Here is a 14,588-nt window from a genome sequence, read left to right as displayed (position 1 = left end):
TAGATAAGGGAATGTGAATATGTGATATTGGTCGTTGAAAGTTCGATTTGACTATGCTGGTGAAGTACTCAGGAGTAGTAGAGCTAGAGTAGTCCTACACTGTCATCCTCTGTGAACGATTGATAACTCGCCAATTTTAGAACTATGACTTCTATTGTCATTTGTCACCCACATATTAACCAGCACAACCTCATCAGTGATGCTTGCACCAGTTCTAGTATCTTCTCTCCCCTTAATAATATAGTCATGAGGCCATTTCTACGATAGTCTTATTGTACACCATCTGCATCCAAACTTTTTACTTTAGCTAAACTCTCAGTCAAGCTCCTCCACCGCTTCAAGACCCTCCGTGGTGACAACGACGTCTTAATCTGCATTCTGCAAGTTTAATGGCGAGACAGAGAGAGAGAGAGTACAGTGAGACGAGTTAAGTTGCTGTCATGATTTTGCTCTTCAATTGGGTGTTTGTAACATAATCGTTTTTGTTAATTTATAGGGTTGAAACTTGAAAGGCAATTCACCCTGAGATTTTCAATTGTTTTACCTGTAAAATGAAAACCACACATGCCATTGAAGATTATGCTACCCAATAATCAAAATGCGAGTTTTTTTCCTAATAAAAATGCAATTGAGTCGCATCATCTAAGACGCAATCTTCTATTGTTCAACCCCTACGCTACCCAAGCGACGGTCATCTTCTTTTTTAAATGGGTTTTTCTTTTACCATTTTGATTCTTCTGGGTTTCACTGAGAGTGAGTGAGTTTTTTTTTGGTTTTCATCTGTTGAAATGGCAAAAGAGATGATAGAAAAGGTGAGAGATGTTGGGTGGATGTCGTGATTACTGTGTTGCGCCGCTGCAATTGTGACCGGAGGAGTGTCGATGCTCGATGGCCGCCACGGTTCCGGCTACTAAAGCAAGCAAGGTGGTTGCGATGGTGAGGTAGAGCTCCGTCACGACGTCTCTGGAGCAGCGAGTTTCCGGCCAGGAGCAAGGCAATGCAAGTATCAATGGTGGAGCGAAAAATGACAGTGGCGGGAAAACGATACAGTATGGAGGGTGCATCGTAGTAACATTGGAATCAATTAATCCAAGGGCCAAAATTTATGATCCATAATGAACCACATATCAAAGTGATCCACCGAAGCAATGTCTTAGTCATGAATTAAAATTCTTAAATATAGTTTTGACTTTTTCGTCTTCTTTCTCATTGTATCTCAAGTCAGAGATTTATGAATAATTAAATTAAACTAGCAAGTATCTTATTATCGGAAAAGGTTCCCGAGCTAGTATTTTTGTACATATAATGAAAAGTTAGTAAGTTAAATATTATCTATAAATAAGATTTTCACATAGTCGAAATTAAACTTATATTTTTTTAGATGAATCATTTTTTTACTAATTTAATCAACTTTTATCAAATCGAGAGATTTCATATTGATTAATAAAGTATTTATATGTATAGTTTTTGTTCATGAATAGTTAATTTTCATGTACTTGATAAGAACTTTTTTTTTTATCTAATGTACTTACTAGAATTTGATTATCAATATAAAATATATTTTATTAGAAGAGAAATTAAATTTACTTTAACGATCTCTTCTATACTGGAAAGATGCTATTTAGTTATGGCTTAATTTTATCCTTTATTATTCACTTTATTATTATTTTGAGGCTATTTAGTTATGGCTTAATTTTATCCTTATTACTCACTTTATTATTATTTTGTGAATTTTATTTCACTTACTTAATAGGACTACTTTTTTAATCTTATGTACTTATTCGAATTTGATTATTAATATAGAAAACATTTTATTAGAAGAAAAATAAAATTTACTTTAACGATCTCTTCTATGTCATAAAGAGATTATTTAGTTATGGCTTAATTTCATGCTTTATTATTCAATGATTATTATTTTGTGATTTTTACTATCCATTTTTTTTTACATGATCTTGTTTTAAATTATTGTGCATTTTATCATTTAAGTTCTTTTGCGTATTTAATTATATTTTTAATTTTTGTTTATTTTATTATCATGTCGATAACAAAACAATATTGTTTTACAAAAATTAATCACAAAATGACATCATTTTTTAGGGACAAGTCAATACTTCATTATACTTGTAATGGATTGGTAAAATATGTATAAATTGTAAAATATGTTGTTAAAATGGCCAGAAACAAAATTTGGGTGATAAAATTTATGAAACAAAGATAATTTGATAATAAAATGTGTAATTAAGTCTTTAGTTATTAATTGAGTTAGTAAAAATATTTTTTTATACGTACACAGAAAAAGAGAGTTAAATATAGACATGAATTAATCCTTTGAAAGAAATTAATTAATGCAAAGTTACTCCATGCCTATGTTTTTTGTTTTTTGTGTGTATAAAAAAACATCTTTGACTCAATTAATAACTAAAGAGTCTCTTTTTGGTATAGAGATCGCTAATGTAAATTTTATTTCGTTTAATAAAATATTTTTTTTACTTACTCACTTTCTATCGATTAAAATTTATTTGAAATTAAAAAATTGTGTAACATAAAATAAAATGTGAGACTCAAACTGTTGTTATTTCTACTTGATTTGGTCCTTTTGGTAAAAATTAAACTAAAAGTTTTATCTTTTTTTAAGAATCAATCTAAAATATTTTCTGCATTAATTTTTTTCTTAAAGAAAATACCTTAATTATGAGTATTTTTTTAATTCAATTTATAAGTGAAATCTATTAATATATTTATATTTTTGTATGGAGATCATTTTGAGAATCTTACTTCGTCTCATGTATAGTCAATGAAAATATACTAAAAGCAAACATTGTCACAAGGACTAAAAACACATTAAAAGATAAGGAGTTCATTACTACCTTGGAGGTGTCAGTAGACAGCCCTCTGTGTGTGTATATATATCATGGTGTTTTATGTGATGCTTTAAATGTGTGAGCAATTGGAAGTGCCAGATCTAAGAATTATTGTAAACAAACTCAGCAAAATAAGAAAAAAGAATGCCAACAATTCAAAGTTTTCAACAGTTATGTTACACGAGTATATATAGGTCCTATTTCCATGAATAAGAGAGTGCCTTTCTAGTTGAACTTACATTTGCATGAATTTTTCTTTTTTTCTGTTTGGTAGATCGAACTTTCAATATTTTCTGTCTGGAATCTCATTATGAAACCGTATAATGTGATATCAGAGAAGCTTGAGAGATGTTGTTGAGCTATACGGAACCGAGGTATCTTTGCAAGGTGTAGAAGAATACCGTAAAGCGTCCGGAATAGAATCCATCAGTTCAACATGCCTCAAAGCTGCAAAATTCTCCGCTATACTCATTAATGATGGCATAGAAATGGACAAAAGGCATGACATACAATGGCACAAGAATTTTACACCTTGTTGGCAGAATCTTAAGAACTGAACGTGTGCCGAGCAAATCCCTGTACAAGTAAGATACTTATGGACATTCACTTTTAATCTGCTGATAACTAATCTTCGTTTGTTAGTTTCAACTAGCTAATCATTTATAGTGGAGTCCTCTTAATTTTTTTTTATTCACAAGACTCGAATCTGATACTTAAGAGGTATGAGTCAAGTTCTACTCAATCTAACGACTTGTTGGTCTTGGTTTTAGGAGTTCGATTGATATCTTTGTTTTACTTGTATTGGTAACCATGTCATCTACATATCTTGCTCTTGGTTTATGTTTTTTTCCTGGCTGAAAATTTCATCTGTGTTACTTCTCCCTTAAGTAACATACTTAGTTTTGGTGCTTTTTTTCATCGTGATATGATTTCAAGTCATTTCCTTCACGTGCATCTTGTTTAACCGTTTTCTCATTTTTAGTGGTTGAAATTGAAGATATATCTAGTCATTTTAAATTATTTCCTCTCCATTTTTTTCCCAAATAGTGAAAGTTTCATTATCTCTGTTAAGTCTAAAAGTGAAATTTCCATGTTTGAAGAAATTAAATATTTTTTGGGAAAATATTCTCAACAAAATCTGTGAATCAAGGCCAGTGTTGAGACTTGCTAGTTAACAAGAAGCAACAATGGTTCCATTGCATATTTTCTTAATTGTGTTTCATTATCTCTTAGACATTCACCTACTTTTTTAATTTATTTAATCTTATATTTATATTTAATGCTCCCTGAAGGGTTTGGCTAATGGATCTTCATGGACAATCAATTCACTTACTGAAGCATATGTCTCAAAGGTTAAATCATGTCTCTTTACACACACACACAAAATAAGTTCTTAGCTTCATGGAAAAAAAAATCAAAATTTTAGCTGTGTTCCTTAGCATCACTGTTACAGTTGCTAAAGAGATCCATGCTTTGAAAAGCATAGCTGCATATTACGGTGGTTTAGAAATCAATTTAAATGTGACTAAAACGGATGCTGAGGAGAATCTGAAAGAGGTGTTAACAAATGGTGAGTATGCAATTTGGTTTTCATATTAATATGATATGTTTTGGGCTATTCCTGCTCATCATTTTTGTATTTGATGCTGAGGAGAATCTGTTTTGGGCTACAGTTTTATCCAAACATAAATCACTATAGTTCAAAATCAATTTCATTTAAAATCAATTTTGTAAGTGTTCATCCAGACACACATAGTCTGTGCCTTGTCTGTTTCTTGAAATTAATTACCATGCATTTCCTTATAAATGTCAAAGCTGTAGTTTGTTTTCCTTTTCCATCTGTCTAGAGATACATCATCACCATGATATTCTAATTGATTATACCTCTTACTTTTACTTAACACTCAATTTTGCTGTCTGCAACTAGCTTTGGGATAGACTTTTGGATTTAAGGAAGACCAATCCTCTTCATTTACGTTCAGTTATTGAGGACAAGAGATATTCAAAGTGTCGATTTGTTATTTTATATGCATCTCATCCATACTCAAAGGAAGCATCATATCTAGCTTCTGTTTATTCTCAGGCAAGCATTTTATGATTAGTGCATATTGACTTGTATCAGTAGATTAAACTTTCAATTAACACAATCTTCTCCCTCAGGTTTACCTTGATTTTGGGTTGGCAATTCCAAAGCTTAGTGTACATGGGATGACTTCTGCAGTTAAAGATCTACTAAATCTGGCTCCAATAAATAAGGTGACAATTTAAGAAATCCAAATAATTGTTCACTGTGAACAGAATTTTTCAGATAAACGTACCTAGCACTAATTAAGAACTAGAAGAAAAAATATTCATGTGGTATATGTAAATAATATTAGAAGTTCACAACTGTATTTCCCCTGCTACAGTTATACTGATTGCTGAATTGAAATTTAAATATGAATTAGTTATGCATAGGATTTGAACTCTCTAATCTCCATATACCAGTTGAATTGGCAAGTCTCAAATGCATGTCTAATTTTGAAAGTCAAAATGTAAAACAAAAATTTACAATTTTTTTAAAATTCCCTTACTTTTTTATTTTCAGTAGAAAAGGGTACTGAATGCGTATGAAATGAGCCACTTTATGAAATATACTGAAATAAGATATAAAATGCAGCTGTTTTAAAAGTCAAATGAAACATGTAAGTTGGGAGAGAAAATGTCTCACAAGAATAAGTTTTGCATTGCAGGTGATGCTTATACATTTCCTGAAACCTTCTACTTAGGTTGGTTAACATCTATTATAACACCCAAATTTTAAGATTATGCTTAAGTGCTTCGTTGCGATTGTTTCAATTTCTAATGCTTTTACTCTCTTGAACATCACCACCTTCAAGTGTACCTTATTTTATTTCAATTCCTAATTAACCTTTACCTTGCATACACCAATGCTAGAAACTCCAAGGAACATGCAAAATGCTAAGTCAAATGGACATATGTTTATGATTTCAACTGATGTGACTTTGAATTATTTTAAGTTTATAAGTCCAAACTCTTAAAATCATTAGTTTTGCTTTCACAGGTGCGAAGAATTCTCGCGAAGTTGTTTTCTCTGTTCTGCATGATGCATGCACTGATGGTGAGCTCTCAATTCCTGAGGCTGTGGAAGCTGCAAAAGACATCCTTGCACGAAATGCAATCCGCTTCTATAAGATTAGTTCAACCAACATCACTGCCCCTTAGTCAAGGAAGCACGGACGTACAGTTCAATAAAGTAATCATGTTGAATACTTCTAGCTGCATTGTATAATGTCATAATAATTAAGTGCGTGTTTGAAAGCTGAAATACGCAGAAACAACTCTTTCTTACTTCAAACATATGTGTGTCACATGATAATTGACGCGGTATCAAACACAGTTTAAACAATGTGTTATTATTATGTCCACAATGATATATACTTGTTTATAAAACATCAATTATGATTGTGTTTTATTTAGTTCTTTGTTAATCTTTTTTCTTCTTCTAAAACTTGCTATATATCATTGTGTTCCTGTCATGTTTTATGTGTGTCTTAGTGTTTTTTTTTTCTTTTTAAAACTTGTTATATATTATTTTGTTATTGACTTTGTAAATGACTAATTTTTATTTAAGAGTTTGATTAATTGCCTTTAATGAGATTTTTTTTAATTATGTTTTTTTTCATCTACAAAACTTAAAACTGTGACTATAAGAATCCAAACTCACTTTAATCAGATCAAGACAAGGACATGTTTGTGCATTCATGTGTTCTAGCAGTTAGCTTGCATAACAATTGGGCCCAGAATCTGAACAATGATTTAGATATTGTTTTTTTACCTCGTCTTAAACATAAACATTACATATATAAAATAACATTTAAAAAAATGCAAATAAAATGTTATATAAATGACTGAAACAGGTTGTTGTTTTTTTTATACCAAATATATCTAATTTAGTCAAACAAACTTTTAATTTAATTAAATAAATTAGAAATGAACATAAAAAATTTACGAATGACGCTCAATATGTTTTTATGTTATGGGAAAAAATTGACTTCAAGATTTATCATTAGTGCTTCATGCCTAACGCTAAGCACAATGACATGATTACAAGTTGAATTTTTTTTGGTCATTTGTACGATTATGTCTAAATCGTCACTCTCATGCTTGATATTCACAGCAATGACACTAAATTAAACCAAACCAACAATTAAGGGACTCGTCATTATTTTGGTGAGAAAGACACCTTCAAGAAGAGGGTTGGATTTATGAAGTGTACAACTTTGTGGCGTAAATCTTTGAAAGTAAAAAAAATTAAAAATAAGTTTCGAAAGTGTAATTTGTAATCGCATTAGTCTAATCATGCAATAAACTTAACTGAGACCAAAATGATAATAAATAATTAAGTTTAGAAACTTAAATAAAAACAACTTGCACTTTCGAACCTATGTTTAGCAGTTTAGGGACTAAATAACATTTTCTCCCATAAAACTTAGATATATTTCTTTAAATATTGTTTCTATTATTCTTTTCTTAGAATTAGAAATTTATTTCCTTAATTTATGTTGATATTTAATAGAAACCTGTAATTACTACACTGATTGTTTAGATGAAACTCAATTTTCATTGAATAATAGTGCTAAAAACATCTAAAAAAGCTATATCTAAATTTTGTTCAAATGAAAATGGAATTTACAACATGCCCATACCAAGGTTATAGGTCTGGGGGAGCATGTTTCTTCTTTTATCTTATCCTTCCTTCTTCTTCTTCTTTTTTTGTCTAGGATTTTCTCCTCCTCTTCCTTCTAAACAATGGTGTGCATTAGGGATGGTAAAATAGGTTGGATCCGGCCAACCCGTTTGGCCTGTTTTTATTTTTTATTTTTTATCAAGTTTAGGTTTTCAACTTGTCAATTCATTTTAATCTGTCCATTTTGATCCAAAAAAGAATGAATTGAGAGAAAAAAAAAACAAGACAGATCAACTTGCAGCTTGTTTTTATTAAAAATATTAATTTTTATTTAATTTATTATTTGTCTAAATAAATTATTATTTTAAATTTAAGATAATATATTCAATTTTTTTAGAAAGCATGTATTATTCAATATTCATAAAAGATAAAATCAATTAAAATATATTTTTCTCATTTTTTTTTGTCTTTTTTGATGGGCCAACCCACCAATCCAAGCATAAAATAGGACAGACTTAAATTCTCGACCCATTTTCCTTATGTGGGGCAGAATGGATCAAACCAGTTTTATCGGGTGAGTTAGTCCTTTTTTATCACCTTACTGTGTCCATACGCATTCCAAAATTGTAGTTGAGTCTACTCTCTCTCTCTCTCTAAATATTATCACGTATATTTTTCAGTAGATTATAGTGGTGCGTTTGATTTTTATAAATAAAAAAAAAACATGAAATAAAACATTGGGTGCGTTTGAGGAAGAAGTTAGATACTGGGCGTGCTTTCGAACAAAACGCACTTAATTTATATTTTGAATAAGACACAATATTAATCCAATTGCTGTATTTTATAGTGAACATATCGAATTAAGGGAATCTTTATTTGTAACCAAGTAATAATAGAGACATAGAAAGAGAGATATAACCACGAGAATATTTTCTTTTTCCATTTTTTTTTCATAGGCAGATATTTTCTACTGAATTTTTTATGTTTAAATTAGATAAGACTATTGTGGACATACTCTTATATTATTGAATTCTTTTCAGAAAATATAGATAGCCCATTAGTATTCAATTCTTCTTCAAATTTCTTTCACGTTTTTCTTTTTTGCTGCAGCTTTCATATCACTTATCTAGTAATGCACATCACTCACCATAAACGTCCATAAGGCTAAGTAATCAGCCGCCTTGGAAATTATTAAAATTATCAAATTGAAAATTTAAAATAGGAAAAAACAAATATTATATTACTAATTAATCAAAGAAACAGAAAAAGGTGGCTACAAGTTATTTGTAATTTTCATTTTACGTACTATGTGTATTTATTGAAAAAAATAAAAAGATTGTATATTATTAAAAACATAAAAAGAAATTATATCATCTTTATTTTGTAAAACAATTAAAAGATGGAAGTAGAAGTATGTTTTGACTTAGAAATTGATTTTCAATTACAATGACAAGTCCTCAATAAAGTTTGTAGCATGAATTAGGAACCTATTGAATGGAGCAACCTCATTTACTAAACTTTATTCTTGAAACTATAATTGGTGGTTAATTAATTCAAATCAACTTCTGTCAAGAAAAAATTCAAAACAACTTGAGTATATTTATATAAAAGAATAAAATTCTCTCATTGTTTTATTTTAATCATTCATAAATTTCAAATTCAAGACCTTACTTAAAATTTGTCATTAAAATATTAAATCAATAAAACTTATGATTTGTGTTAAAAAAAAAAACTTGCGATGTAAAAAGTAACGACAATTACCTACATTTGAAGTCATTAATATAAATAATGGATAATCATAAGCTTTCGAAAAATTATAGTCCTAATTAATACATATGAATATGATAAGCTATTGGCAAGGTTCAGATAATTAATTGGTCACTTCCATGGGACCATGTCTGTCTCTCAGCTCAAACCCTACCTTCCCACCAAAATCGATGAGTGTCACATTTAGCATACCATATATTTCCATGTGCTTTAAAATCCCACGATGTAATGTTAAAACCTCAGCCAGAGAGGAGAAAGTAATGAAGCAAAAGAGTATAGTAGGACAAAATAGAAACTTGATGAAGTGCAAAGGTGGGGATTCCAATCTTCATTATCCGACAGACATGGATACATATGATTTTTGCAAACCTATATATGAACTCAACACCAAGATGTTACTATCATTCACCACCACACCAACTATAAGCTACCTTTATAATTTTTTCTTGATTCAAATCTTTTTTTCTACATGTTCTATCCTCTTAATTAATTATATACATACGCGATTAGTTCAAGCAATAAATTTTTAAAATTAATTATTTTTAAATAGATCATATAAACTTTTAAAATATATAAATAAAAGACGGTTTAAGTGTTTTAAATAGGAGAAATTTGATAGCATAACTAAATTTAGTTTTAAAATAAAAAGATTTATTCGACTAAAAAAATTAGATACTGAAATCACATGTGATTTGAATCAAAGAATAAAAAGTATAATTAGAATTAAATAATTATTATCACGCAAATGGATGTCAAAACTATATAATTATTTTTGGAATAGTGATTTTTAAACAAGTATTAATTGTATTAATAAAATATTTTGAACCCCCCCCCCCCCCCCCCAATATTTTTTATTAATAATTACACTTTAATACCAAAAGATACAAAATACTTATATTTTCGTTTATTTTAATTAATGATACTATATGTCAGATAAAAATATGTAAATATAGCTTACTTCCAAATTGTCATATAAAAATTGCCTTCGAAACTGGCTTTGAAAATATAAACAAATAGTTTCTGTCTTTCTTATAATTGTTGAATGCTTCAATAAACAAATTAACTTTTTTCTGAAGTCCGCCGATTCATGGATCCAAGGAACAAATTGGAAGTCCATTTCTAGGTGTAAGGATTTTTTTTTTTTTTTTTTACAAAAGAACACCCTATCCTTCAGTTTTTTTTTTTCTTTTTTCTTAGTCAAATAAACTACCTCTTAACAAGAATGAGTGAGTTGTAACTTGTAAGCCAAAGGGTCGAAGGAATAACCAAATAAAAACTAAAGTTAGGTATAGCCATTTTGTTTTCTTTCTTATTTTTCAAGGGTCTACTACGATATTTCAATCTTATAAAACATTTTAATGTATGAATCTTACCTATTAAAGCTAGCAAGATAAAGACAGGTTTCTGAAAACGTTAAGGGAATGGATTACGAGCTAAGATCCTCTCCCGCTTGATTTCGTTAATATTCAGTTGAGATCCAAGATATTGAATTTGTCATTGATGAGAGAAAATGTGATATGCATGTCGAATTTTTGAAATGCAGAAAAATCATGCAAGAGAAAGAGGGAATCCAAGTTCATGAATTACAAGCTACAAAGAAAAGTAAATTAAATTAAATTTGTTCAATTATATATGGTCATTAGAAAAGGATAAAGATGGCTTGAAACCTCAAGTGGTGTATACACCCACGGAAAAGAAAAAAAGAAAGAAAGAAAAAATAAATAAATACATATGATAGAGATATATATAATAATAAAAGGGATTAGAAAAAGACAAATGTTGGATGTTACGGATTTTGACAGAAAAACTCTGCACAAACGGTTTTTATCCTTTTCATTATATTAAATTCTGCATGTTTAGATTAAGGTCGGGAGAGTTTAAAAGTATTTTTACTCTCTAACCAACAATTTTGGATATGTTTGAGTTTACAATAAGAGTATTCTAAAAATATGATTAAAAATAAAATGAGTTTGAAAGGTTATTCCAAAAATATATTTGAGAGTGAAATTTTGTATGAAATCTCATTCTTAAAAAAGTAAGACTGATCATTATTTTTGCGAACTTAATTTCCAAACTTTAATTCAAACATATACTTCTTTCATCTGCATTGACTACTTCAAAAATTTTAATTTTGTATTTACAAAAAATGATTTTAATCATTGTTCAGAATTCCATTTACATTTCTTCTCCCATATAATGATATTTAATTATAATCTTGTTTAGCTGATGACTCATAAGAAAATAAAATAAGTTTCTTTATAAATTTTTCAAAAATTGATTTTAACTTATGCATAAATTATATTTAACTTTTGTGAAAAAAATGATTTATTATTTTATATTTTTTTCTTATAAAATTTTATTGAGAAGTTTTTTTCAAATAGAATATTAGGAGTCCTACCTTGAATAAAAATAATTTACTTAATGTGATACTTTGATATTTTCCAACCCAAAGAACGAATCTTTTGGATTGAAAACATGGAACTCATGAAAATTTTAAATTTTGTGATCATTGTCACACTCGTCATACAAATTACGAAGCATGCAACGTAGCCCACCGCCACGAAAGTACTTGAAACTCAAAATTAAAATGCTGGTTGATACCAACTAAAATACATTATCTTCATGCATGCTTACCTTTAATTATTATCTGATCATTTCGTTCAACGAGTTTATCTAAAATAATCATCTATTAAAAGCCACGCTAAGTTTGGTAGGCCGCGGAAGCCAATAGAGAAAATTAAACCATAAGAATATAATGGACAGCTTTCATCACCACACCCACTTTTGTTATAGTAATGAGTTTGTCTATAAAGTGGATTCCATTTCCATGTACATTAGTTCACACACATTTATTGTATGAACTTTATAACTTACACTTTTTTTTTTAATTTATTCATGACGTAAACTGTACAAAGGAGTTCGAACCATGAAAACAACCGCAAACACTTTTCTTCGTATCTTGGGATTTAATTTAAATATGAACTAAAGGACGCTTTCAGAAAGTGGAAGCATCCTATCATTTCCACTTGATCCTAATATGATTCTTCGGCCAAGTTGTGTGGTCTGAATTAGGAATTTTCTGACTCAAGTTTTACTTTCTCTGAGGTGAGTTTTGTTTTCGAGGGAATCTGCTTCACTAAAGGTTGATTCTTGAACTTCTGTAATGTTCTCTGTAACTTTATATATATGCCTTTTTCATCTCTTTTCCGCATAAGCCATTCTTATCGGTGTGGTAACATACATAATTTGCATATTGGTGTTTCAAAATAGCAAGTTGCCTTTGACAAGAAAATTGGTGATATTATATATATATATATATATATATATATATATATATATATATATATATATATATATATATATATATATATATAAAATATAATATAATATAAGATAGATAGATGTGTGTATTTTTCATATATAGGGACGAAGGCAGAGATATTGTGTTGAGAAAAGTTTGATCGTGATATATATTTCATAGATGTATATTAATACAAATAAAGAAAAATTTCAATGGAATTTACCATTTTTCTTCTTTTATTTTCTCTCTTAATCATCTAATTCATCTTATATCTCTTCAATAAAAAGTCATTAAGACGGATAAAAAATAACATAAAAGATTAAATTATATAAAAAAAAATTGAAATTGAATTTATATTCATATAAAAAAACCATATTTATTCCATAAATAATTTGAATTTGATTCCCGGATTATAACAAAACCTTTTTAATTAATAATACTACCTTCATCTAATAAAGTATTAGTACATTAATTTTTTTTTAAAAAAAACAACCAAGAGTGCTAGTATATTAATTAAAGGATAAAATAATTACTTCAGAGAAATCTCTGAATTTATTATGCATTGACACTTTAATCCTTGAAAGATGAAAAAATAAAATTTTATTCTTGAATTTGCAAAAAGTGTTACAATTTAGTCCAAACGTTAAATATTTTCTATGTATGTTGCTAACATGATTGAACAAATTTGTCATAAAAAATTTAACTTTTTTACCTAGGTAATACACAAAGAAGTAACCCATTTTTTATCCATTTTCACCAATGCAAAGCATCCATGCCTGTTGATGTTCCCGCCTTCTCTAAGTGAGAGTTAAAGAGAGAAGTTCTGACGAGAACATCGTCGGTGACCAATTTTCAACATTATGTTAACTGACAAATAAGTCTTTCATTAATATGAAAAAATGTCAAATACATTCCTCAATTTAGCAACTAACTGGCAAATTCGTCAAAAAACAAAATCAAATGAAACTTGGGTCAATTACACAATCCAACACCCATTTACCACCCCTAAATCAACCATGAACAAACAACCATGACCAAAGGCAAAGGAAAAATAAAGTATTTGATTATTTTTAACTCCATTTGCAAGGCTTCCATCTTCACTCTCGGTTCTTTTGTATCCACCTCTCATCAAAAGGATTGACCCTGGATTTTTAGAGGTTTTGGATGTGCTTATTACAACCTTCAACCCACACCAACATTCAACATTACACCCATGATTGCCACCACCATTGTTGGATGGCCCACCTTCACCATGGTTTCTTTTTCCACCATACCTATCATGTGAATGATAGGCCCATCATCAATATTGAAGGATCAAAAAGTATTTCAACATTATAGCCATGATAGGCCTAATGTTGCTGAAAGATCAAGAAAGAACATAAAGACCTCGTCCCTTGTAGGGGATTTCAACTTTGAATTCAATAAAATTAGTTTTGTTGTAAGTCCAACCTTTTATTAGCTGGTAGTAGCTATAGTTATCATTGGAATTATGGACACGTGTAACCTTAGTGTTTTAGCTATATGTGACCTTTTGACATTTCTAAGAAAGGAATGAATAATTTAGAATTTTTATTTTATCCCTTTTAGTTGTAGAATTAGGAGTAGAGGTAGCATAGTTTTTATGTTACCTATTAACCCATTTCCACAAAATTTGAGCAGCAGACGTAGAACAACAAAACTTGCATTCAAGGTTGGAAGAAGAAGAAATATTGCGTTCAACTTGGGGGAAGAAAAAAAATTAGCCTTTGAAGTTGGGAGAAAAAAATGGAGTTGCCTTTGGAAGAGAACAACATATAATGGTGGTTGGGGAAAGGAGTAGTTGTTGTCCATCAAAATTAGTCCATTGAAATTTTACTCACAAATCAGTACATCCTACTCGTTACCGGAGTCAACAACACATATAGGAAAATTTTCGTTGACAAATTCATTCACAATGTCATGTAGAACATTTTGTTTGCTTTAACGGATA

The 14,588-nt window shown here is 29.4% G+C and overlaps 1 pseudogene; it reads left to right on the top strand.

Moving 5' to 3' along the window:
- Window positions 1–888: 888 nt before the first annotated feature.
- Window positions 889–6,614, top strand: LOC100816131 (uncharacterized; annotated as a pseudogene).
- Window positions 6,615–14,588: the final 7,974 nt, after the last annotated feature.

This window comes from Glycine max, chromosome 13, assembly GCF_000004515.6.
Source record: "Glycine max cultivar Williams 82 chromosome 13, Glycine_max_v4.0, whole genome shotgun sequence".
NCBI classification, from domain to species: Eukaryota; Viridiplantae; Streptophyta; class Magnoliopsida; order Fabales; family Fabaceae; genus Glycine; species Glycine max.
The sequence above is the reverse complement of the archived record's forward strand: the minus strand, read 5'-3'. Positions and strand labels throughout refer to the sequence as shown.